At 41.0% G+C, this 23233-nt stretch overlaps 1 long non-coding RNA gene across 7 annotated transcripts in view; it reads right to left on the bottom strand.

Moving 5' to 3' along the window:
- Window positions 1-23233, bottom strand: part of LOC309638491 — a 90906-nt gene that overhangs the window by 23248 nt on the left and 44425 nt on the right. For 6 of the 7 annotated variants that reach the window (XR_014251163.1, XR_014251164.1, XR_014251165.1 and 3 more), the window contains exon 3: window positions 20-20375. This is a non-coding gene — a long non-coding RNA (uncharacterized lncRNA). Of the gene's footprint in view, window positions 1-19; window positions 20376-23233 lie in introns of those variants that run through there. The other variant, XR_014251162.1, reaches the window with a different exon arrangement.

Below are 23233 nucleotides of genomic sequence, written 5' to 3'. Positions count from 1 at the left end.
GGGCCATCCGAGACACGTTCCCAGGTGCTGAGATAAGCGGCCTGAACACAGGGAGCTGAGCACAGGGGTTGTGAAAACTCCAAGGTGGTGTCAGCCGGCAAAGGGTGCTGCGTTTGCTGGTGCGCACAGCCCGAGACCCGCGTTTTACAAGATCGAGCTGCGCCGAGAGGGGCCTCCGTGTTTTTCCTACTTCGCCTCTCCCACACTCGCCGCGGCCTGGAGGGCGGCTTTCACTTTCAAGTTAGAAAACATTCCAGCCCTTGCCCGTTAGTGTGACTCCTGATACGCCTCATAAACTATTCATAAAACAAAATGATTCCAGCCCGAGTTGCTTCCCTGTCTTCCTCCTCGTCGAGGTTTACTTTCCACCCTGCCCTTGTGCCCCCTCCACCTTCCTGGTTCATTAACGAGGCCGTGCAGCCTGACGTGGGCAATGCGGACACAGCTCCACACGCCCTCACATCAACCCGCGGTCCTCCTCTCCACCTTGGTCCTCTGTCTCGTCTCCTCCCATGTGACTTCTGTCCTTCCGTGCGACCTCTGGCTCACCCCTTGCCTCCTGTTCTTCAAGGGCATTTGAGATGCTTTTTAGCAAGGTTGCCCTTTGCTCTGTCCCTTTGCCCCAGACACACAGGGCCTGGGAAGGCCTGAAAAGGCAGCTGGTTGTGGCCACAGGGTGTCCCAGGTTCCCCCTCTGCCCATGGATACAGAGTGTGACTTTTAGAGAAAGGCCACTGGCGATGACTGCTGGGACTAGAAATAAAGATTGCAATTGGTGCATTCTCCCTTTAACCGACTGGAGCTTGGTGAATGGGGGGCTTTGCAGCAGACCTGGGCTCAAAGCCTGGCTTGACTTCCTTGCTGGATGGCCTTCCTAAGCCTTAGCTTCCCATCCATCCATCCACTCATCCATCCATCCACTCATCCATCCACTCATCCATCCATCGAATAAGTAACGACCACCTACGATGGGCCTTGTTGTAGGCACTGAGGACTTGGAGGAGATTAAGGTGACGAGTTTCTGTCCTCATGGAACTAACATCCTAAGGAACTAAGAATAATGAGAAAACCTACCTCACAGATAGTAAGTGTAAAGTATCTGTTAGGCTGAGCCATATGAAATTGCCTTTTTTGTAGGTCAAAGCTGTTTGGGTAGCAACCATTTTCTATGAATGAAGCCAAAAGTAAAGTACCAGCACATACTGGGTCCTCAGTGAAGGGGTAGGAAATGAACATCTCATGCATATGGGGGTTATGTACTCCTCAGTGAGAACAAAACTGTCTTCCCAATGTCTAGTTCATTCGATGAAAAATGCAGTCGAAATCAGGTATTATTTACAGCTCATGTTTTTTTATTAAGTGTTATGAGCCCATGAAGTCTTGAGAAGCAGCTGACAGGAAGTAGCTTGTTGAGTTTTGCTGTGTTTTAATGCTCCCGTCCCCCAGACCATATGACCAATATTTCAAAATATGCTGATCCTTTTCTTGAGTAAATCAGCAGAGCTTAAAACAGACTTCGCACTATTCAAAGCATCCGTAGGGGAAGGGCAGGGGAGGAGGAAGACCCTGTGTTAAACATTTATGTCTCACCACTGAATCGCAAACATTACCCATCTCTACTAAAACCTCTCCAAATGGTGGAAATAAATTTCAAACAATGAGTCTATTTTTCCCCCTCCAGAAAATATACAAAAGCAGGTGTCTAGACTTCCTGGTGTGTAAAAATAACTCTGTTTTTAATGTTTACTTGTTTTCAGGTGCAGTTAGGATTGTAGGATTGTTAAGAAAACATTGACGAAGCTTCCCAGGGATTCACGTTGCTGTGGTATTTGGCTTTCCAGGACTTTAAGACAGTCACCAACTGCTACTCCTATGACTCAGTGATTAAGAGCATGGGCCCTACAGGCTCTGCAGCCAGAAGACCTGGCTTTGAATCTCGACTCACATTTTCTCACATTTTCTTCCTTGGGATAGTTCTCTTTACATCTGAGCCCCAATTTCTTCATTTGTAAATTGAACATAATGATGGTACCCACTGCTGGAGTGGCTTTGGAAAACAAGTGGGAGGGTGCTTGTAAAGTACTTATTAAAGTGATGGGCATATATTGAGCAACCAACTATTGATATCATTAATAACAGTGCTAGGATCAGTGATACTAAACTTATTATTTTTGCAGCATCCACACCTCTCATCAAGACTCAAAAGGTGTGTAATAGATACAGAATATTTCCAGCACCCTGGATGGTTCCACTGGGCCCATTTCCCAATCAGTACTCTTCCTAGTAACCACTCTTCTAGTTTTTATCATCATTGATCAATTTTGCTTGAACTTGAACTTCTTACAAATGGAGTAATCCAATAGGTACTCTCTTGTGTCTGGCTTGTGCTCAACATCACCTGTTTTGTTATGTATAATAGTAATTTGTTCTTTTTTTTTTATTGCTGTGCAGTATTATGTTGTATGAACGTATGACAAAATTTATTCTCCTGTTGGTGGTCATTTAAGCTGTTTCCAGTTTGGGGCATTATGAATAATGCAGCTGTGAATATTCTGGTACATGATTTTGGTGGACATATACTTTTATTTCTCTTGGATAATATACCTAGGAATAGAATTGCTGAGTCATAGGTTAGATTTAGATTTAGTAGGAATTGCTAAATATTTTTTTCTAAAATAGTTTATCAATTCATGCTTTCATCAGTGTTGTGTGGGTTTTACTTGTTCCCTGTCATCATCAACATTTGTTATTGTCAGGCTCTTATTTTTAGCCATTCTGGTAGGCTGGTAATATCTAGCAGGAGTTTTATTTTGCATTTTCCTGAACAGAAATGATGTTGGGCTTCTTTTCATATGCCTTATTGGCCATTTGGATGTCATTTTCTGTGAAGTCCCTGTTCAACTCTTGCCCATTTTTTCTTATTGTGCTCTCTGACTTTTTCTTATTGATTTGTAGGAGTTATTCCACATGCTAAATGTAAGTCCTCTATTAGATTTCTATATTTTGTATTTATTTCCCAGTTTTTTCACCGTCTTGATGGTATTTTTGATGAACATTCTTAATTTCAGTGAAATCCAGTGTATCAATGTTTTTATTTTACAATTAGTGCTTTTTGTGACCAGTTTAAGAAATCTTTGTCTATTCTAACAATTTAATCTTTCATTACTTTCTGTCTTGCTGTCTTCCATAGTCATCACAGCTAGAATAAAAGATACTTTTTTCAAACTCTATGGATTCTAACATAGGCCCAGGCCCTTTGGAGGCCCCTATGGCTAATGATTAGAAAGAATTACATTGAGAGAAGATGAGAGAGAGAGAGAGAGGCAGGCATATCCATAAACAGAGTGAAATACGAGTGTATTAACCCAGACTCTGTCAGTTGTATGTGATGGGACTTGCATACAACTTTTTAAACAAACAGGGTATTAGTTTAGGTGACCATACTGTACTAGGGGCAGGGATGGAGCAGGCTGGCCTCAGAGACTATTGGAGCCAAGGATTCAGATGACTTAGAACTGTCTGATCTTTTTTATTCACTCTGCATGTTGACTTCCTCCTTCAGACAATTTAGAGGAAGGAGGGATGGAAAGATATGGTGCTTATTTTCCTGTGTTAACAAAGCATCCTAACAGCTCTATGAACAGGGAGAAAATCCTGGGAAATATCTCTAGCCTGACTTGGGTCATGTGTCAACTGAAAAACCAATCATTACAGTTGGAATGATGGTGTAATATGATCGGTTCAGCCTGGGTGTGACCCCACCTCTGTTGGCAAGGAGGTAGGTTCTGTTCCCAGAGGAAGAGGCACTGGGCAGACTGAAGTGATAGCCATTGGTGGAGCTTTCAAGAAAGAGAAGCCTAGCCCAGGCCCTGAAATGCTGAACTATCCCACTTTGCTTTTAATGGACCAGTGACTTAGGTTTTTTAGCAGAGTTTTAGATTTCCCTTGGATGACCAGTCCATCCCTCGATCTGTCCACCCAACCATCCAGTTATATCCTGGTTGAGTCTTCAAATTATTTGTGGCTTAATACATAAACACATACAAGGAACTAATTATAAAATAAAAGCAAAAATAGGGAATCAGGTCCAGGAAAAATCTGAAGAGATAAACGATGATGGTTAAGTGTATAGAAGACTGAATTCATCAAGGACAAGAAAGGTACCTTTTCATCTTAATTCCTAGGCAGAGCCTGGTGTCCTGTGGAAACTGAGAATTTATTTCTAAGTGAAAAAATTAAAATAACTATAATCTGTCAAAAGCCTCCTCCATCCTAGGTATTTTGCATATATCATTTTTCGTAATATTATTTCCAATATTTTATTTAGGGAACTTTTCAAATGTGTGGGAATGTTGAAAACATACTATAGTGATCAACATATAGTCACTGCCTAAGATAAATAACTGGTATGAGAGGTCGTGTTTAACTTTGTTTATGTTATACATGTCATTTTTAATCATTGCAGTAATTCGTTGTGTGGTAGAGACTATTATTCCCATTTCACATATGGGGAAATAGAGACTCAGAAAAAAAAAAGTTCACATCACTGTAAGTTGCATAAGGGGGACTTGAACCCAGATTTCTTCACCTCCTGACCGTGCACTCTCCATATGGAATATTGCCTCTCATTGAATGACCAAACATAGATTCCACCCCTGGCCAGTGGTCCTTTTGCCACATCTGCCACCTGGCTCCAAGCCTGACTTCCTTTTCCCTCTCTTACTCCACACTTATCTTCTCAGAAGAGAAATATGGGTCCTGGAATGTTCGGGAGCTTAGAAAAGGCCACCAAATGTAAATTGGTGCAGGCATTATGGAAAATAGTATGGAGGTTCCTCACAAAACTAAAAACAGAGTTGCCATATGATCCAGCAATCCCACTCCTGGGCATATGCCCAGACAAAACTAGAATTCAAAAAGATACATGCACCTCTATGTTCACAGCAGCACTATTTGCAACAGCCAAGAAAAGGAAATAACCCAAATGTCCACTGACAGATGAATGCATAAAGAAGACGTGGTACATATATACAATGGAATACTACTCAGCCATAAAAAAGAATGAAATAATGCCATTTACAGCAACATGGATGCAACTAGAGATTATCATACTAAGTGAAGTAAGTCAGAAAGAGAAAGACAAATATCATATGATATCACTTATATGTGGAATCTAAAATACAACACAAATGAACCTATCTATGAAAGAGAAACAGACTCACAGATACAGAGAACAGACTTGACGTTGCCAGGGGGAGGGGGTGGGAGGGATGGATTGGGAGTTTGAGATTAGCAGATACAAACTATTATATGTAGAATGGATAAACAACAAGGCCCTACTGTATAGCACAGGGAATTATATTCAATATCCTATGATAAACCATAATGGAAAAGAATATATATATATATATCTGAATCACTTTGTTGTACAGCAGAAATTAACACAATATTGTAAATCAGCTATACATAAATAAAATTTTTTTTAAAAGCCACCATGCCAATCTTTTATCAGCAGCATCATCATGACTTCAAGCTGATTGGAACCCAAAGGCAATTTCTCTGTCTCCCCTAGTGCCTATCACACAGCAGGTCCTCCTAAGTGTTTGTATGCTGAAAGGAACAAATCTGGCTCCAGACAGGACCACTGGTAATCTCCAGTGCGTGTTTGATGATTTCCTGCAGTGTCTCAGGCACCATGGTACGTGCCCCATCATCTGAATCTTCATTCAGGCCTTTATTTAAATGTCATTTCTTTGAATAGCCCTCACTTCACCATCATCACTCAATTCTTTCATCTCTTCTTATTTTTGTCACAAATTGAAATAGTATATATATTTTTGTCTACTGGTTTATTTTATGTCTCCCTCCTCAATCCCCCTACTCCCCCCTACACACAAAGTAAGTGCCAGAGCAGAAACTTCATCTGTCTATCCCAAATGCCTGGAGAAGTATCCAGAAATAATAGGTGCTCAATAAATATTTGCTGAATTATCAGTTGGATTGTTTAGATTTTCTCTAAACCTATAATGTGGAACCTGGAGTCCTTTACTAAGCATTTATTATATGCTAGGTACTATGCATTTACTACATGCTACATACTAACCCAATTTAGATAAATTTCATTACCTAATTTGTAGCTCATTATAACCATATGAAGATAGGAATTATGCTTCACATTTTATATTTGAGGAAAATGAGACACAGAGAGGATAAGTAATGTGGTCAAAGTCACATAGCTAGGAAGTAGCAGAGATGGGGCATAAGACAGGCCTGTCTGCTCCCCACAGACATGGACTTTGGCTTCTGTTCCTGAAAGCTCTTGGTCTTGTGAGCCACAGGGGACCAGTTGAATACAAGGGAGGTTCCCATTGCACAGTTTGAGGGCCGCCATCTTTCCTGATGTGTAGGGAGAAGATGGTTAAAGAAGAGTTCCCAATTGTGATCATTCTAGGACATCCCTGTGAGAGGCCCAAACCACAGGAATAGAATATAAAAGAGAGCAAAGGCAAGGACACTAAGTAAGCCAAAGGATGGACTTTGGGAAATCTTCCCAGGTACCACTTGAAGGGAGAAACTTTGCAGGAGCTGGATAGCTGGGGCTTGACTTTACCATTTTGCTCCTGTGAACTTGGGCCAGGATCTCCACACTTCTAAGCTTCAGGTTCCTCATCTATACAGTGCAGCATAATAATCCCTGCTACATGATAATCACTCAATAGCAGTCCTTATTTTCAATGTTAATACGCTATTTTTGCTATTGATATGATCAATAATATACCTACCAATACTAATAAGGAGCATTCTATAAGAGACAAAATTAAATTCTCATCTTGGTCCTGGGACTTTATGCCAACACTTAACCTCTCAAAGCCTAAGAGGCTTTGTCTGAAATCTGGGCTAATCGGCACCTGCTGTGTAGGCCAACCTTGCAGGACTTCGCGTTAGAAGGAGCTGAAGGTATTTAGATGAGGGCAGAGGGTGATACACGTGGAAAGTTTGCTCTTTTTACTGTAGTTGATGTATAAGACGGGGAGAAGGCAAGGGAGGGCAGGGCCCAGAAACTCTTTGCCTTGGCAGACATGCCCTTGGCTGCTTTGAGACCTGTCAAGACCTATCGCCATTGGAAGGGTCCTGTGTGTCAGGGAGCGTTGCATGAGAGGAGTGACTTTAATTTTATGATCAATGGTAGAACCAGCTGGTTCTGAGAGGCTGCCTGCTGGATGTAGATTATTTTTGTTCTGGAAGTCCCAGGCCTGGATTGATAAGGCAAACGACAGATGAGCCTTTGGATGAATTCCGAAAGAGCTTCTCATTGAGAAGATGCCATGGGGTACAGCCGGCACCAATGGTGCAGAATTTTTCTTTAACATCCAGTGTACCTCATGTTCAAAATAGTAATTGAAATGTATGCTGTTTATTACATACGCGTATGTTTGTAATCAAGGTACAACTCCAGTGGATGAGAAGCAAAAAGCTATAATTCGCTGCTTAGCATCATAGTTGTCGTACATTCATTTAAATAGCTTTATTTATCTTCTTCTCCGTAAAGAACCTTCCATATTGCAAATTTATTGAATGGTTAATGGCCTAAAAGTATGGGGTTCATTACAGAGCAATGTATTTATTGCAGTGTTAATTAAATAAAAGCATTGTAATCTTTCCAAATTGAACAATTATGTTCATTTAAACATTTTAAACAGAAAAAATCTTTTATATACTAATTGAGTTGCATAATGAAAAGCATGTGTAATGGAAATTTAAATCAAAACAAATACTGAAATAATTTGAACAATTTTTTTTTTAACAATATAAAATGTCTACTACCATCTCTATTAGAGATACTCTAACGGCCAGCTCACTTTCAGAGCTCGTGACCTCTGAGCCGAGTATACGGTTTCAGAGCCCATCGGCCACCCTCACATACGAGCTGGCCAAGCCTTCGACATCAAAGTTCTGGTTGGCTACCAGCCGCAGCCCCTGACACTCTGGCTGTTAGCCTGGATCCTGACAGGCTGGCTTGAGGCCTGTAGGCTGAGCTGACAGCCTTTTCTGCAGAGTCTGATGAATGGTTTCTGGCAACAGACAGCTATGCTCTGACTGCCTATGAGAGCAGTACCCCATCTAAAAAATGTACACTGTCTCTCCCAGCCTGCCTGGAGTTGGGGCTTCAGAAGTGCCTGGTGCTGCTGATTTTTTTTTTTTTTTTTACACCCAAGAGGGGTCTTTATTTGCTCTTGAAATTACCACTCTCTCCCCATCTCTGTCAGGCTGTCAGGGGTTGGTGACAAAAATGGTGCCATCGTCAGCATTAAAGGGATTAGCTTGATTCGGGCACTCCAGTAAAGATTTTTCACTGCCTATATTTTGTGGCTCTATCCCATGCTTCAGTTATTTAGGGCTAAATCTTAAAGCAACATTGAGATGGTAGGAAGGGGTGTGGAGAGAGAAAAACAGGCACATTTTTCAACTAGATGCTCATTTCCTGGTTCCACAGAAGGATTTATGTGGGATCCTTGGTTTGCCCACGTCTTATTCTCCTGTTTTGAAATGGTCTTTAGTTTAGCTAGACTCCATTAATGCTACGACTTGGATACATGGCAAAATTCAGGAGGGTTGCCTTCCATTTTCTGACACCTAGAGTTGCCAGGATTATCAAGAGGCTTAAGAATAAATCACCATACTAAAACCTTCAATTATTAAAAGGTAGAAACAGTAAGTTGCTTTGGAAGCAAATTCCTGCTTGCCTTATCCTTAGGATAAAGTTTAGAAACAGTAATATCTAATAATAATCCTCATACTGATGAAATATATTAATAAAAAAGGCTTATGGCAGCATAAATGAGAAAAACACATACTCTGATTAGGCATGTGATTCAGGCACATTTCCCGTCTATCCCATTCATGAAAACTTGCCCAGAGTGTCACTCAAGCTGAAAAGATTTAAGTGGATCCCAAAAGAATGGAGAAAAATTCATAAGGTCAGCTCACTATGGCCAAGGTTATAGTGGTGAGGTTCATTAAAGACAGGTGAGTACCCAATATGGAAGGTATATCTCTGGCTGAGTCAAAACTTGGATAAGAGTCTCAACGTTGGATTTTGTTCTTTAAGAGAATCTAGTCACTGGCCTTGACTTTAAGGATAGAAAGAAAGAAGCCGTTCAAAGAAGAGCCGTGTAAGCATGCCCCCTCGTGCTCGCTTTTCAAGTAAGGGTCAGCCAGGTTCTAACTTCTGGTTTAATCTTGGGGAGGGAGTGGGGTCTGTGTCATTGATTGGTGGGGGCACTGCCACTTTAAAAAAGGTTTCTATCCTTTGACTACCTTCTCTATGCTTCTCACAGACCAACTGCTGATGCTTCAAGCTCATTCTGTACTTAAGTTCTTTTCATATGTTTTGGTCATATTCCTAACAATCATTGAAAAAAAACAGCTGTGCAGAAAGTGATAGAGAACCAACTCCAGGTTGAGGATAGTTTAGAGAAAAGGTCCTGAGATATTTAATCAGAGTCTGACCCATATTTCATTCCCAGTAGCATCCCCATTTCAGCTATGAGGTTATGCATGGAATTTGCAGAGAAAGCTCTCAGGGGCTGGAGGGATTTTTGAGGAGTAAAACTATTGACAATAATAGTAACAATAACAACTTACATAAGGTCAGATAGCTAGTAAATGGCAGAACTGGGATTTGTGCTTTGGTAGTTTAGCTCCAAAGTTCACAGTCTTAACTACTATTCTATACTAGTACTATGTCCTGCTAGTTATTTGAACACCAACTCTGTTCTGAAGTTATTATTATTGATGATGCTAATGATGATATAAACAGCTCCTTATGGACCTACAGTGTATCATACTCTACACATTTTGGCACACATTATCTCATGGTAGTCTCAAAACAATCCAGGAAGGTTGATATTTGTGTCGCTTTTTAATGAATGGGCACACTTAGGCTTGGGGAAATTACTGGATTTATTCCCAGGTTATATAAGCAATAAGTGGTAGGTTCAAGCCTGGGTCTGAGATTCACAATGTGCATAATTTTCCCCTTACCATGCCTACTTCCTCCCCTCTCCTTTAAAAGGGAAAATTAGGGCTTCCCTGGTGGCGCAGTGGTTGAGAATCTGCCTGCCAATGCAGGGGACGTGGGTTTGCGCCCTGGTCTGGGAGGATCCCATATGCCGTGGAGCAACTGGGCCCGTGAGCCACAACTACTGAGCCTGCGCGTCTGGAGCCTGTGCCCCGCAACAAGAGAGGCCGCGATGGTGAAAGGCCCGCGCACCGCGATGAAGAGTGGCCCCGCTTGCCGCAACTAGAGAAAGCCCTCGCACAGAAACGAAGACCCAGCACAGCCAAAAATAAACAAAAACAAAAACAAAACAAAACAAAATGCTGGCTTAACTCCTAGAGAGTTTCATTATCAAAAAAAAAAAAAAGGGGAAAATTGACTGATTTAGTAAAAATGAAACCCACCCACACTGGGAAAGTCCACTGGTCACAGCTACATAAGAGGAGGTGCTTTTCATCCAAGCAGAACGGGGGTCTGAAGCATCTGCATTCAGGATTTCCAGAGCAAGGGCAGCCCTCCACTGACGAGAATAATTGGAATGTGGCCATATGGTTTTGAGAAATAATACGCATGTTGGTTCCTTATGACTGTAGCCATGTTCAGAATGCACATCACTGTTCCTCCAGCTCTGGAGCAGAGTCGGAAACACCTCCTTCTAAGGCCAAGGATATCCATTCACTCAGTCACTCAACACATTTTCTTGAACTCTCATTAAGTGCCAGGCATTGCTCAGGGTGCTGTTGACACCATGGTAATCAAGATAGGAAAAAATGGCAACTGGCCTCTTGGGGCTCATGTTCTAGTTGGGGGAACAGACTCTAAACCAACCAATATAGAAAAGGGCCATAAAGAAAACTAAAGTAAAAGGACACTAGCCACTTCCAGTGAAACCACTCCAGTGCAAGATACATTTCCTCTCTTTCACCCTCAACATTTCCATCTTGAAAACAGGAGTAGTAATCCCTGCTTAGTTTGAGCGTTGTACATCATCTTTGTGCCAGGCAACGTGCTGGGTGCTGGGGATAAAACACACAAGATCCTGAGTAGCTGGCCTTACAGCTTTGAGTGAAAATAATAATAAGTGAGTAGTAGAGAAAATAATTATAGAATGTGTTCAATCTATGGAATAGGGGGCAGCAAACTTCTCCTGTAAAGGGCCAGGTAGTAAATATTTTTGACTTTGGAGGTCATATGGTCTCTGTCACAACCACTCAGCTCTGCCACTGTCGGGTGAAAGCAACCCCAGACTATGTATAATAGGCATGGCTGTGTTCCAATAAAACTTTGTTTACAAAAGCAGGTGGCCCACCAGATTTGACCCTCAGGCCATGATTTGCTGACCCTACTCTAGAAGATAGCAAGGTGGGCACTACTCAAGGCAGTCTCCAGGGAGGTCCTCTCTGTGGAGGTTGCCATTTAAATGGAGCGCTAAGAGTGAAGCTGGTCATGAGAGAGAACATTCCAGGCAGAGGAACAGCAAACACAAAGATGCTGAGGTGGGAAAGGGAAAAAGGTCTAGAGAGTGACTAAAGGCTGAGCAAGAGGCGTACCACAGGCGTGAGAGGAAGAGAGGTGTGAAGTGACTGAAGAGACATGCAAGGACCCAAGAACAGGCCCTACATCAAAGGCAGAGACCTCTCATCTGTCTATGTAGATTGGGAGATGGGGTATGAACATCTCCTTCTAGAGCGGGGGTCACACATGACCCAAAGAAGCCAGTCTGTCTGTCTGTGGTTGGAGGGGCATCTCCTTTACTTTTTGAGAGGGGGATGATGGGGAAGAGGAGGCCCAGGGTCAACTACATGCAGTTGATTTCACCGATAAATCCTTGCAAAACCCCAGTCGGTGTTTTGGCCCAGTTTCCTTTCAACAACGGCTATTATTTAGAGCTGATAATTGTGCACAGCTAATTATTACCCAGGATAGGGAAACCTTTGTAGTTCACAAGTTCAGCTCAGATAAGCAGTTTAATAGTTGGTTGCTTAACCTTCCCTCATGAGTCAACATGATACCCTCCCACCTTCCCTAGAGGCCAGGGCCTGAGCTGCAAATCCCCCGGTGTCTGGACATTGATGTGGCCACTGGAGTTTCACTGCATAGCTGTAGTATGTTTTCCACTGCGTTGTTTACCATGAGCGCTTCTCTAAGACCCTGCAAGTTTTGGTCCTCTCCCTGCCACCCTCACACACACCCCTCCCTCTGAGTTTGCTCTTCCACAGGTAGCTTCATGCTGTAGGGAAATGTTTCTAATCACTGGATCACTTGGAGGGAAGTTTTCAGAGCAACACAAAAGGTTTCAGAGCTTCTAAGAACTTCAGTTTTCCCCTGGGTACTGCCAAGATCTTGCTTTCCTGCCTTTATGGGATTTCAGGGGGTAGTGAAGATGCATTCAGCAAACATTTTCCAGCCTCACATGTCCCATGATCGTGACATCTGTCTTCTGTTGCCTGGGTATATTTTTTCTGGATTGGATAAAATTTTGAACAAAGATTCCTGCTTTTATTTCCGGAAATTTTGTGCGTCACTGTAAATCATATGTAATTATGTGTATAAGAACTAAAAAAGAAATATTTGGGTTGGAACTCTGAAGCTTTGATTTGGCTACTTTAACCAGTTAGATCCAATTGAAGGGAGTCATTTTCAATATCCCCCTAAAGGTAGTTAAGTAATAGTAATGGGGCTTTCCCAAGGGGATCTAGTGAGAGAGTGAGTTCATTAAGAAAACAAACTCATTATCTTTGGTGAATGGATAGGTCCATGACAGGATGACTCAAAAAACTTTCATTTTTGATACAACAGCAGAAGTAACTGCTGTGTGTGTGTGTTGGGGGGGTGCACAGGGGGCTATTTTCATTTGAGTCATCTTTTTAAACTGTTTGCAAGGAGACATCCCACAAAACAGGCAGGTGATGTTGAGGGGCAACTAGATTCAGGCTGGCAGGAGGGCAAGTTTTCTTAAAAGGCACAACCCATCATGTTTTCTGCCACTGACAAGACAAGTTATCAGCTCCATGCTCTGTCTGCAGTGGTTGAAACTATCTCAGTGCATGTGGAATCCGAGCATGTACAGAACATTTCTTCCTGAAGCCTCTTGGTTAGAAGTATTGGTTGCTAGCAATGTAAACTGGTTTTGGCTAACTGAAACCTTGGGGAATTTATTTGGAGGCTCCTGGGGACTCACAGAGAGAAGACTGAGAAGCTGTAAAGGTGGGCAGGCACCAAGGGCTGGTGGGAGGGCCAGGAAGATGCGAGCAGGAAGGGAAGCAAAGCCACAGCCAGGTCAGCCTGCTCAAACAGGGTTGCTAGCCTGGGTCTTGACCTCTTGCCCTTGAGTTCTGAGACCAAGGTTCAAGGTCCCAGGAGACAGACCTGCCCTGTCTATGCTGGATTTGTGAAAGGTGGGGCGGCTCTTGCAGACTTTGACTTCCACGGAGGAAGGTGGTACTGGAATTTCACTCACTTCTAGGTACCACGATGGGGCCATGGGGTGAAGTTACATCCTGGTAGGACATTAGGGTAATTTGTAAATTAGGGAGAAAACAGATGGTGAGTAAGCAGGCAGAGAGAGAGTGAGTGAGAGTGAGAGAGAGAGAGGGGGGGGGAGAGAGAAAGAGACAGAGAGAGGGAGAGAGGGAGAGAGGGAGGGAGGGAGGGAGGGAGGGAGGGAGGCCTTCTATACAGTCTTTTCTATAAAGAGAAAAACTAATAGGTAGAAGCTGTCTTGACTCAACACCTCCCACCTCTACCAGGATAGATTCCAAATTCCAAGTTTCATAATTCCTTTGTCATTCAGTGGTTTTCTATTCTACCTTTGTCATAGTGGCAGCTGGAATTAGGAGATCGAAAGGAGAGACTGGGGGACACAGACAACAATGGTTTGGTCACATTAAACCCACAAAAGGTAATGTATTTCAGGCTAATATAACTAGTGTTTTCACACTTATTTATTTTTTCTCATGGATCTCTGGTTCAATCACATAAATGAAATCACTCATTCATTCACTTGTTATTTTATTTTCTATGAAAGATTTGCTGAACACTGACTTTGTAAAAGGCAATCTTCTAATGTTCTTGAAAAGGGGGTCACTAAGGATCCATGAGCTCATGTCCTAAACGGGACGTCAGACCTCCAATCACTGTACTAAAAGGCAGAGTGGAAGAAATGGCAAAAGAAGTAAAAGGAAGGAGAGATCCTGCCCAGGTGTAGAGAAGCAAGGAAGGCTGCCCAGAGGAGGTAGCATTTGAGCCAGGCTTTGGAAGGTAAATAAAACACACCCTTAAAGCTAAGGAGTCCAGACATAATACCGATGCTGCTGTGATGGAGAGATAAGCATGGGAAGGCATGTGTGCACGCACAGGTTCACATGTGCATTCAGAGAGAGTGACAGTCAAAACTCTAAACTGTACAGCAAGGCACTTTGGGCACTGACCAATTAGAACTTTCACTGGCCAGTCCAGAACACCAATGTGTAATGACTAAGCACCAGCCTTGCCTATGAGAATATCAGTGGGATCCCCCTGGTACATGCTCAACTTAGTCAAATGGAACCATGATCACCCAGATCAATTCTGGGCATCATTTCCTTCAACTGGGTTATGCCTAGGATGGTCATGAGTTGGGAAATAGGAATCTGGTGTTTCCTTTTTCTGTCCTGGTTCCCTAGTGTATCTCCTAGCACAAGCATCCACCTATTTAAAAATAGGGCAATTCTGCTATTTAAAAATCTGTATCGTTTGACTAACATGGCCCTTCAACTCAAACTACCTGCTGGGGTGCTCCACTGAAGGAACGGATATTTCTTTCCTTGCTGGTGGACAGATTGGCTGCATTTCCCTCACTGACAGAGGTACGTCTATGTATACTTCACAGACAGTTTCAGGGATGTACAGGGAAAGGTCAAGTCTTGTCAAGTTTTGCCTTGTGACTTTAGAACTAAGCCCCCCTGATGTAAGCTTTACTGTACATGGTCACACACAGGCATGCGGGTAGAATAACAAGAGGTCATGAGTATGTACAAAGGAACAATCTCCAACTTATGTCCCCCATTGGTTGTGAGCCATTCTGGACACTGGCTTCAGCTGAGTGGAATCACATGGTGTTTCCCTTTTGTCTTCTTATTCCTTACCCCCTGGAACTACACCTTCACTTCTACCCAGACCTTCCTCCTTCTGTGACTCCACAATACCTTGCCATGTTGGTGGTGGACAAAGAGGAGAAGTTGACCTTCTACGGTTTTCCTTCAGGGCTGAGTTCACAGCTTGCCTCACTTCTACACCTTATAGCTGCCTTCTCAAACTCCACATCCCATCAACTGAATGGGGTATTCCCAACCATCTTGATTGCATATTTACATCAGTAAAAGAAATTTAAAATATTGGTCAAGACGCCCAACATATGTACATTTTTTTGTTTGTAAGTGTGTGCATTTCTTTTTTCATTGCTAAGTGGAGTCAAGTGGTAAGAGCTTGGACTCAGAGCTGGGATTTGAGTCCTGGTTCCAACCTTTACTGGCTGTGATCACAAGCAAACTAAAAAAAAACTTCTCTGTGTCCCAGGTTCCTCAATGATGAAAAGTGTAGAATTATAGTACCTACCTAATAGGATTGTTATACGGATTAAATAAATTACTATGTATGAAGTACCTGGTACAAAGCCAGTGCTGACAATTAGCTCTTGTTTTTATTATTTTAAGTCATGGTGGGGTTCATTGCCAATGACTGGGAAATAGGGGAGTCATTTGTGCCAGAGGTTTGGGACAGCATGTTTCTGGTATTGTTGTGACAAGGAGAAAGTCACTCCAAAGAAGCCACAGTGAATTTTCTCATGGAGACCTTGTGATGCATGGAGGTTAAGTGCTAGCACTCTCCACCCACCAGACTTTGTGGGGATATAGACTGGGAACCCAAACAACCCTGGCCATTTTTCCTGGAAAAATGTATTTCACACTCTGCCCGATCAGCCTACCAAGGAAGACATAGTGTAACCTTAACTATGATCCTACCTGGGAAGTTGTTTCTAGAGACCCAGATCAGGGTGGAGGAAGTAAAGAAAGTAAGATCTTCTGTATGAGTTGGCAGTGGTCAGATCTGGGTTCTCAGGCCCGGCCAGAGACCCTGGCTTGAGGTGAGCATGACCTGGACAGAGGGATAGGACTCTCTGAGGACTGTTATTTGGATCAAGTGAGAGACAGTCGATGAAAGTGCCAAGCACAGAGCTGGGGATGGTAATCTGACTCCATAGCCCTGTACAGCACCTGGAATGGGCATTAGACAGTCTGTGGATTCACTGACATTGTAAGCAACTTATTTGTATGCTTGGGTTGTGTATCTCAAAAATGGTTAAGATCCATTGTTATAAAAAACTGCAAATTTAAGGTAGGGCTCTCTTTCAAGGACTGCTTTTTAAATCATAGAGACTAGAATTTGTTTCTTTATTCTTAAATTATAAAATACCTTGGAATATTTTCAACAAGCAGTGAAATTTTAAATTTTGCATGGAAACACAAAAGACACTGAATAGCCAAAGCAATCTTGAGAAAGAAAAATGGAGCTGGAGCAATCAGGCTCCCTGACTTCAGACTACACTACAAAGTTACAATAATCAAAACAGTATGGTACTGGCACAAAAACAGAAATATAGATCAATGGAACAGGATAGAAAGCCCAGAAATAAACCCACACACATATGGTCAATTAATCTATGACAAAGGAGGCAAGAATATACAATGGAGAAAAGTCTATTCAATATGTGGCACTGGGAAAACTGGACAGCTACATATAAAAGAATGAAAGTAGAACATTCTTTAACACCATACACAAAGATAAACTCAAAATGCATTAAAGTCCTAAATGTAAGGCCGGATACTATAAAACTCTTAGAGGAAACCATAGGCAGAACACTCTCTGACATAAATTGCAGCAATATCTTGTTGGATCCACCTCCTAGAGCAATGAAAATAAAAACAAAAATAAACAAATGGGACCTAATTAAACTTAAAAGCTTTTGCACAGCAAAGGAAACCATAAACAAGATGAAAAGACAACCCTCAGAATGGGAGAAAATATTTGCAAACTAAGCTACTGCCAAAGGATTAATCTCCAAAATATACAAACAGCTCATTCAGCTCAATAGCAAAAAAACAAACAACCCAATCAAAAAATGGGAAGAAGATCTAAAAAGACATTTCTCCAAAGAAGACATACAGATGGCCAAAAGGCACATAAAAGATGCTAAGTGTTGCTAAATATTAGAGAAATGCAAATCAAAACTGCAATGAAGTGTCACCTCACACCTGTCAGAATGGCCAACGTCAAAAAGTCTACAAACAATAAATGCTGGAGAGGGTGTGGAGAAAAAGGAAGCCTCCTACACTGTTGGTGGGAATGTAAATTGGTACAGCCACTAGGGAGAACAGTATGGAGGTTCCTTAAAAAAGTAAAAATAGAATTACCAAATGATCCAGCAATCCCACCCCTGGGCATATATCCGGAGAAAACCATAATTTGAAAAGATACATGCACCCCAATGTTCATAGCAGCACTATTCACAATAGCCAAAACATGGAAACAACCTAAATGTCCATCGACAGATGAATGGATAAAGAAGATGTGGTACATATATACAATGGAATACTACTCAGCCATAAAAAAGAATGAAGTAATGCCATTTGCAGGAACATGGATGGACCTAGAGATGATCATACTAAGTGAAATAAGCCAGACAGAGAAAGACAAATATCATGGGATATCACTTATATTTGGAATCTAAAGGAAGGATACAAATGAACTTATTTACAAAACAGAAATAGACTCACAGACATAGAAAACAAACTTATGGTTACCAAAGGGTGGGGGGGGGAAGGGATAAATTAGGAGTTGGGGATTAAAATATACACACTATTATATATATTGACAAAATAGATAACCAACAAGGACCTTCTGTGTAGCACAGGGAACTATACTCAATATCTTATAATAACCTATAATGGAAGAGAATGTAAAAATAGAATATATATAATCTTACATATATATATATGTATAGCTGAATCACTTTGCTGTATACCTGAAACTAACACATTGTAAATCAACTGTATTTCAATAAAAATTTTTAAAACCCCAAAACTCCCCAGAGTCCCACATTTTTTGCTAAAAAGTGATACAAGAAAAAAATGTGCATATTTTAGAAATTAAACAGTGTCATTCCAATATTGTTCAGCATATCATACACCAGTCTTCAATCTAGGTGCAAGATAGTATGTTTTTCTGGCATAGAAAAAAATGTCATGTCAGTTCCTTCATTGCAATTTCTTCTGGAATTCAGCTTTAAAAGACAAGCATTTATCTTATTGAACTATTAACACCATATATCTCCAAATGTCTTCCTTTATCTACTTCCCTTTAACAGTCATAGTTATCACCCCACAAACACATACATATCACAAGCAGAGCTGCTAAATACAGTGAGACAAAAATGTCTGGAAGTTATAGGGTATTTTATCTGAACGCTTTCCCTATTGCTTGTTGAGCATTTCTTACTATCTGGTGATTATATTTAGTGGTCGTCTAAAATGACAGATCACTAGAATTGTAGTAATTGCCTACACAAGAAAAAAATCAGAAATCATTAGGAGGTTTCAAATTTCATTTGTATCCATGTAACTGAGTGAAGTCATACAAAAACAGAGACTAATTGTATGTCCTTTGCCCCTCAGTGTGAACACAGCTCTGGTTTCCAAATAGAAAATTCTTGCTTCAGAAGCAAGTCAATGGTTTGATAAATATTTGATTCAGAAGCTCAGCTTGAACCTCAAAGGGATTGAGTGTACCGAATAATTTTGATTTACCCAGTATGCCTCCAGGTCACCCCAGGGACAAGCAGTGTCCCTCCCACGGGAGGCTGACCACCAGGCTTTCCAAGTGCAGCTCTCATTTCTCTTTGTGAAAAATCTGGCTTGCCTGTGTTTGCCACATAGTATTTCTATTCTGAAACACAAATTCACACTATTTCAAATCCAGGTGAATACTCAGCACATCGAATCGCTGGTTTCAAGGCCAGGCATAGAGTAGCGACCTATCAAGTGATGACATTTTTTAGATGTATTGGGTCCTGAAAAGGTGTTTGAAACGAGAATCAAATTAAAAAATGAGTGGTTACATATGTGTAACCGACCCTGTTGCAAGCCATTAAAGTGGAATGTGTCGAGGACGCCATTTCCCTCAATTCCAGAGACCCTTTCTCTGCAAGCTTGAATGGAGGCCGGGCCATTTTCCTGGCTGTTTGGGTAGGGTATTGCCTGCTCTGTTTGAATTGGGGGCAGGACTCACCTTGGGATCTCAGTCCAGGGTTCCCATTTGTGAGAAACACGATTGCAGTGGTAATGATTTGACTGCTGAAATGTTGCTTTTCAAACACAAGCCCTCCCCCCCCCCTTTTTTTTTAAAACAAAGTCTGTATCTATTGTATCTGAACCAGCAGTAATCGTAACAGCCATCTCTCTCCTCTAAGGGAGAAATGAGCTATCAGTTTTTCTCAGGCTTGAGCATTCTCCCACCTGTCCTCAATTTAATGCACAAATGAAAGCACATAAATCTTTGTGACATTTTGGCATAAAGCACCTACTTCAGATGACTCCTTTAGGAAACTCTGAACCTAGGTGTTTGGTTTTTGCATAAACTTTGCAAAATGAGAATTGTAACACGACTGTCTGTACACACACACATACACACGCACCTCCCCCCAGAGGTGGTTGCATGTGAAATGTGGAGAGCCGAAGGGATGTGGGTGAGGGTAGGAGAATAACATGTGTGCAAACTTAATATATCTTTTCCTCACCTTAAGTTGGACCCAGACAGTTAAATTATAATTACAGCCCCATCTGGAGGGGGAGAAAGTACAGTTCGTGAGAGCTCCAAACCTTTCAGCCATGGGTACTTTGTCAGGTAAAATAAACACACGTCCCGTTTTCAGCCTGGGTCAAACTCAACAAAAGCCATGAAAGATGGGACACTCATCAAGAACCAGGTTGTGAAATGGTCAGGATGACAGCAACAACAGGAAGAGGGAATAAAATGGTTGGTTACTTCTCTCAAACCAGATGGCTCAAGGAGTCTGCTCAAGGCTTACCTTAAAGGGAAACAAATCCTCAGCAAAACTCGTGGTGGATTGGTGCTGCAGCCAAGTGTGCTGGGTAGAGTGGGAAGGAGTCCTTCTCTGGCCAGAGAAATTGGTCCCAAGAAAGGCAACGATGCACGCTGGGCCTTGGCTATCCGTGGAGTATTTTAAGCGAATCATCTCTCTGGTTACAAAGTGGTGAGGCTGTAAAACTAGAAACACTTGGTGACTGTGTTCCGTGACCAATGAAAGAAGCTCATCTTGTTGGCTAAGAGAATGCAGGTGATGCGGGGCGGGGGGTGGAGAGAGAGAGAGAGAGAGAGAGAGAGAGAGAGGGAGAGAGAGAAGAGAGAAGAGAGAGAGAGAGAGAGAGAGAGAGAGAGTCCTGAGTGCATTTGAGTCCCTGGTTGCTATCATTCTCAAAGCCAATTCATGCCATCTTTTCCACAGTTTGGTTCCACAGACCAGTAATTTCTTTCTTTTTGCCTAATGTGTCCGTGAGTTTCTGTCACTTGCTATCAAAAGGGCTCAGTCTGATACATCAATCATAAAATGAAATTTATAAAAGGTTTACTTTTGTTTGATCTAATGATATTGATGCTAATAATAACAATTGATAACATTTATTTAGGACTTACTATGTGCCATGCCCTATCCTAAGAATGTTCTGTATATAGTTTCTTTCATTTAATCCTCACAACCCCATGAGATAGGAGCAATTATTGTTCCCGTTTTACAGCTAAGAAAATTGAGGCACAGAAAGGTAAAGAGACTTGTCCAATATCTCACAGCTACACCCAGGCCCCAGAGCCCAGTCTTTTAATGACCCCTTATTCTTCCTGTATGCGAATCATGATGGTAGAGAGCACCATCACTCCCACCAAGTTGTGATTCTGATAAATGTTCTTGGGTGAGAAAGTAGAGTTAAAGCCAATGTGTTTAGAGTTTATGCCTAAGTCTATAAACAATTTTATTCACGCCACAGCCAAAACAGAGTGACAATTGCTGATCTCCTCTAATGGTTACATTTCAAATTATTGTAGCCCTTTATTTCCCCATAATTTTTCCTTCGTTTCCTTGAAACTTGTGTCTTAGGGGAACGCGTTGTACAAGTGAGGACCATATGGCATATATATTGCAAGAAGAGCAAAAATAAATGAATGAATGAATGAAATTGATAACCCGTGGATCCTTAGGGGCTCTCTCAGTGGTCCTCAGACTGGAGGGGGCATCAAAGCCACCTGGAGAGCTTGGTAAAGCCCAGATTGCTGTTTCTGATTTGGTTTCTGATTCGGTTTCTGATTCAATGGGTCTGAACGAGAGAACGTGCATTTCTAACAAGCTCACAGGTGATGTTCATGTTCTGGTCTCGGTGCCTCACTTTGAACCATTGCAGCCAACTGGTTTGTAAGCACCTGTGAAGCATTCAGTCAATTCTGTAAACTAAATCAACCCAATTTGATGATTTAGTTACACTGCTGATAGATTAGCCTGAGTGCTCTATGTTCCAAAATGGCCAAATCAAGGTGAGCATATTTCAGGGGCACTGAGATTAATAAAATGGCACACAAAAATATTCCAAAGCTTTTACAAGCAAGAAAATACTAAACTACAATCGTTTTATTTAATAACTTCTTACATAAAAATAACTTGAGGTGGTGTGTTATTATTTGTTGTCTAAAAACATCACAGCCCTTCATCACTATAATGTGTTGCCGAGTGCTATGAGCATGCCCCAATAAGTGATTGCGTGCTTGCTTTCACCTGCAACTCATCACAAGAATACAATGAGGAATGATCTCAATGTCATCATCATTTATGTCAGCAGATGTTTGTCATGCAAATGAGTTTCGGTGAGCTGGGCTGATGTCATTTTACTCTCTTAATTTTAATTATTTTCTTTAAATGGACCAAAAGATGGGTTTGCTCCACAAAGAGGAATTATGATTAATTTTGTTTTAGGGTCACAAATATATTCTTTGGTGGTATCGGGTAAACTGTAGACACCTACTTTTCATATGCAAGATTTCAGTTTAAAAAACTGAAATATTTCTTAGAGTCATAAAATATACTTACAAGTTAGTCTAACTGAACAAAATAGAAGGGAAGCCAAGAAATATCTTAAGAAAAGTTTGCTTTTTTAAAGAAATAATAATTACATTTTTTGTTTATGAGAGAGATTGGCCTGTAGTTTTCTTTTCTCATAGCGGCTTTGTCGTGTTTTGGTGTCAGGGTTATGCTGACCTCATAAAATGAGTTTAAAAATTTTCCCTTTCTTTAAGCTCTGAAAGAGTTTATGTAAAGTTGCTATTATTTCTTCTTAAATGTTTAGAAGACTTCACCTATGAAACCATTTGAGATGAGTTTTCTTTGTGGGAAGGTTTTTAGTTAAAGATTTCATTTTTTAAACAGATTTCTTATTTCTTCTTGTGTTCGTTTTAATAAGTTGTCTTTTACAAGGGATTTATCCATTTCATCTCAGTTTAATTTATTGCATAAAGATATTCATTATTTAATTTATTAATTTATTGCTGAAAGATATTCAATATAACCCATTGTGATTCTCTTTAAAATTTTTCAATTTTTAAAAAATTTATTTTGTTTAATTTATTGCATAAAGATATTGAATATAACCCATTGTGATTCTATTTAAAAATTTTTTTAATTTTTAGTTTTTTAAAAATTTATTTTGTTTTCTCCATTGTGATTCTTTTAATGTCTATATAATCTACAGTGATACGGCCTGTTAAAATCATGATATTGGTAATTTATGTTCTCTCTCTTCTTTTCTTCTTGATCAGTTTTGCTAAGGGTTTGTCAATTTATTCATCTTTTCAAAGAATCAACTTTTGGCTTTGTTACCTTTCCCCATTTTATTTCTGCTGTCTATTTCTTTGCTTTCTATGCTAACCTGTATCATTTCCTTTCTTTTACTTTCTTTAAGTTTAATTTGCTAATCTATAGTTTATTAAGTGGAATTTTAAATATTTTTTCTACTCTTTCTCCTCTTCTCACATATGTATTTAAAGCTACAAATTTGCCTCCAAAACTGCTTGAGCTGC

This window comes from Balaenoptera physalus, assembly GCF_965194825.1.
Source record: "Balaenoptera physalus genome assembly, chromosome: 11".
In the NCBI taxonomy this organism is placed as follows: domain Eukaryota; kingdom Metazoa; phylum Chordata; class Mammalia; order Artiodactyla; family Balaenopteridae; genus Balaenoptera; species Balaenoptera physalus.
This window is presented reverse-complemented; position numbering and strand designations above follow the sequence as displayed.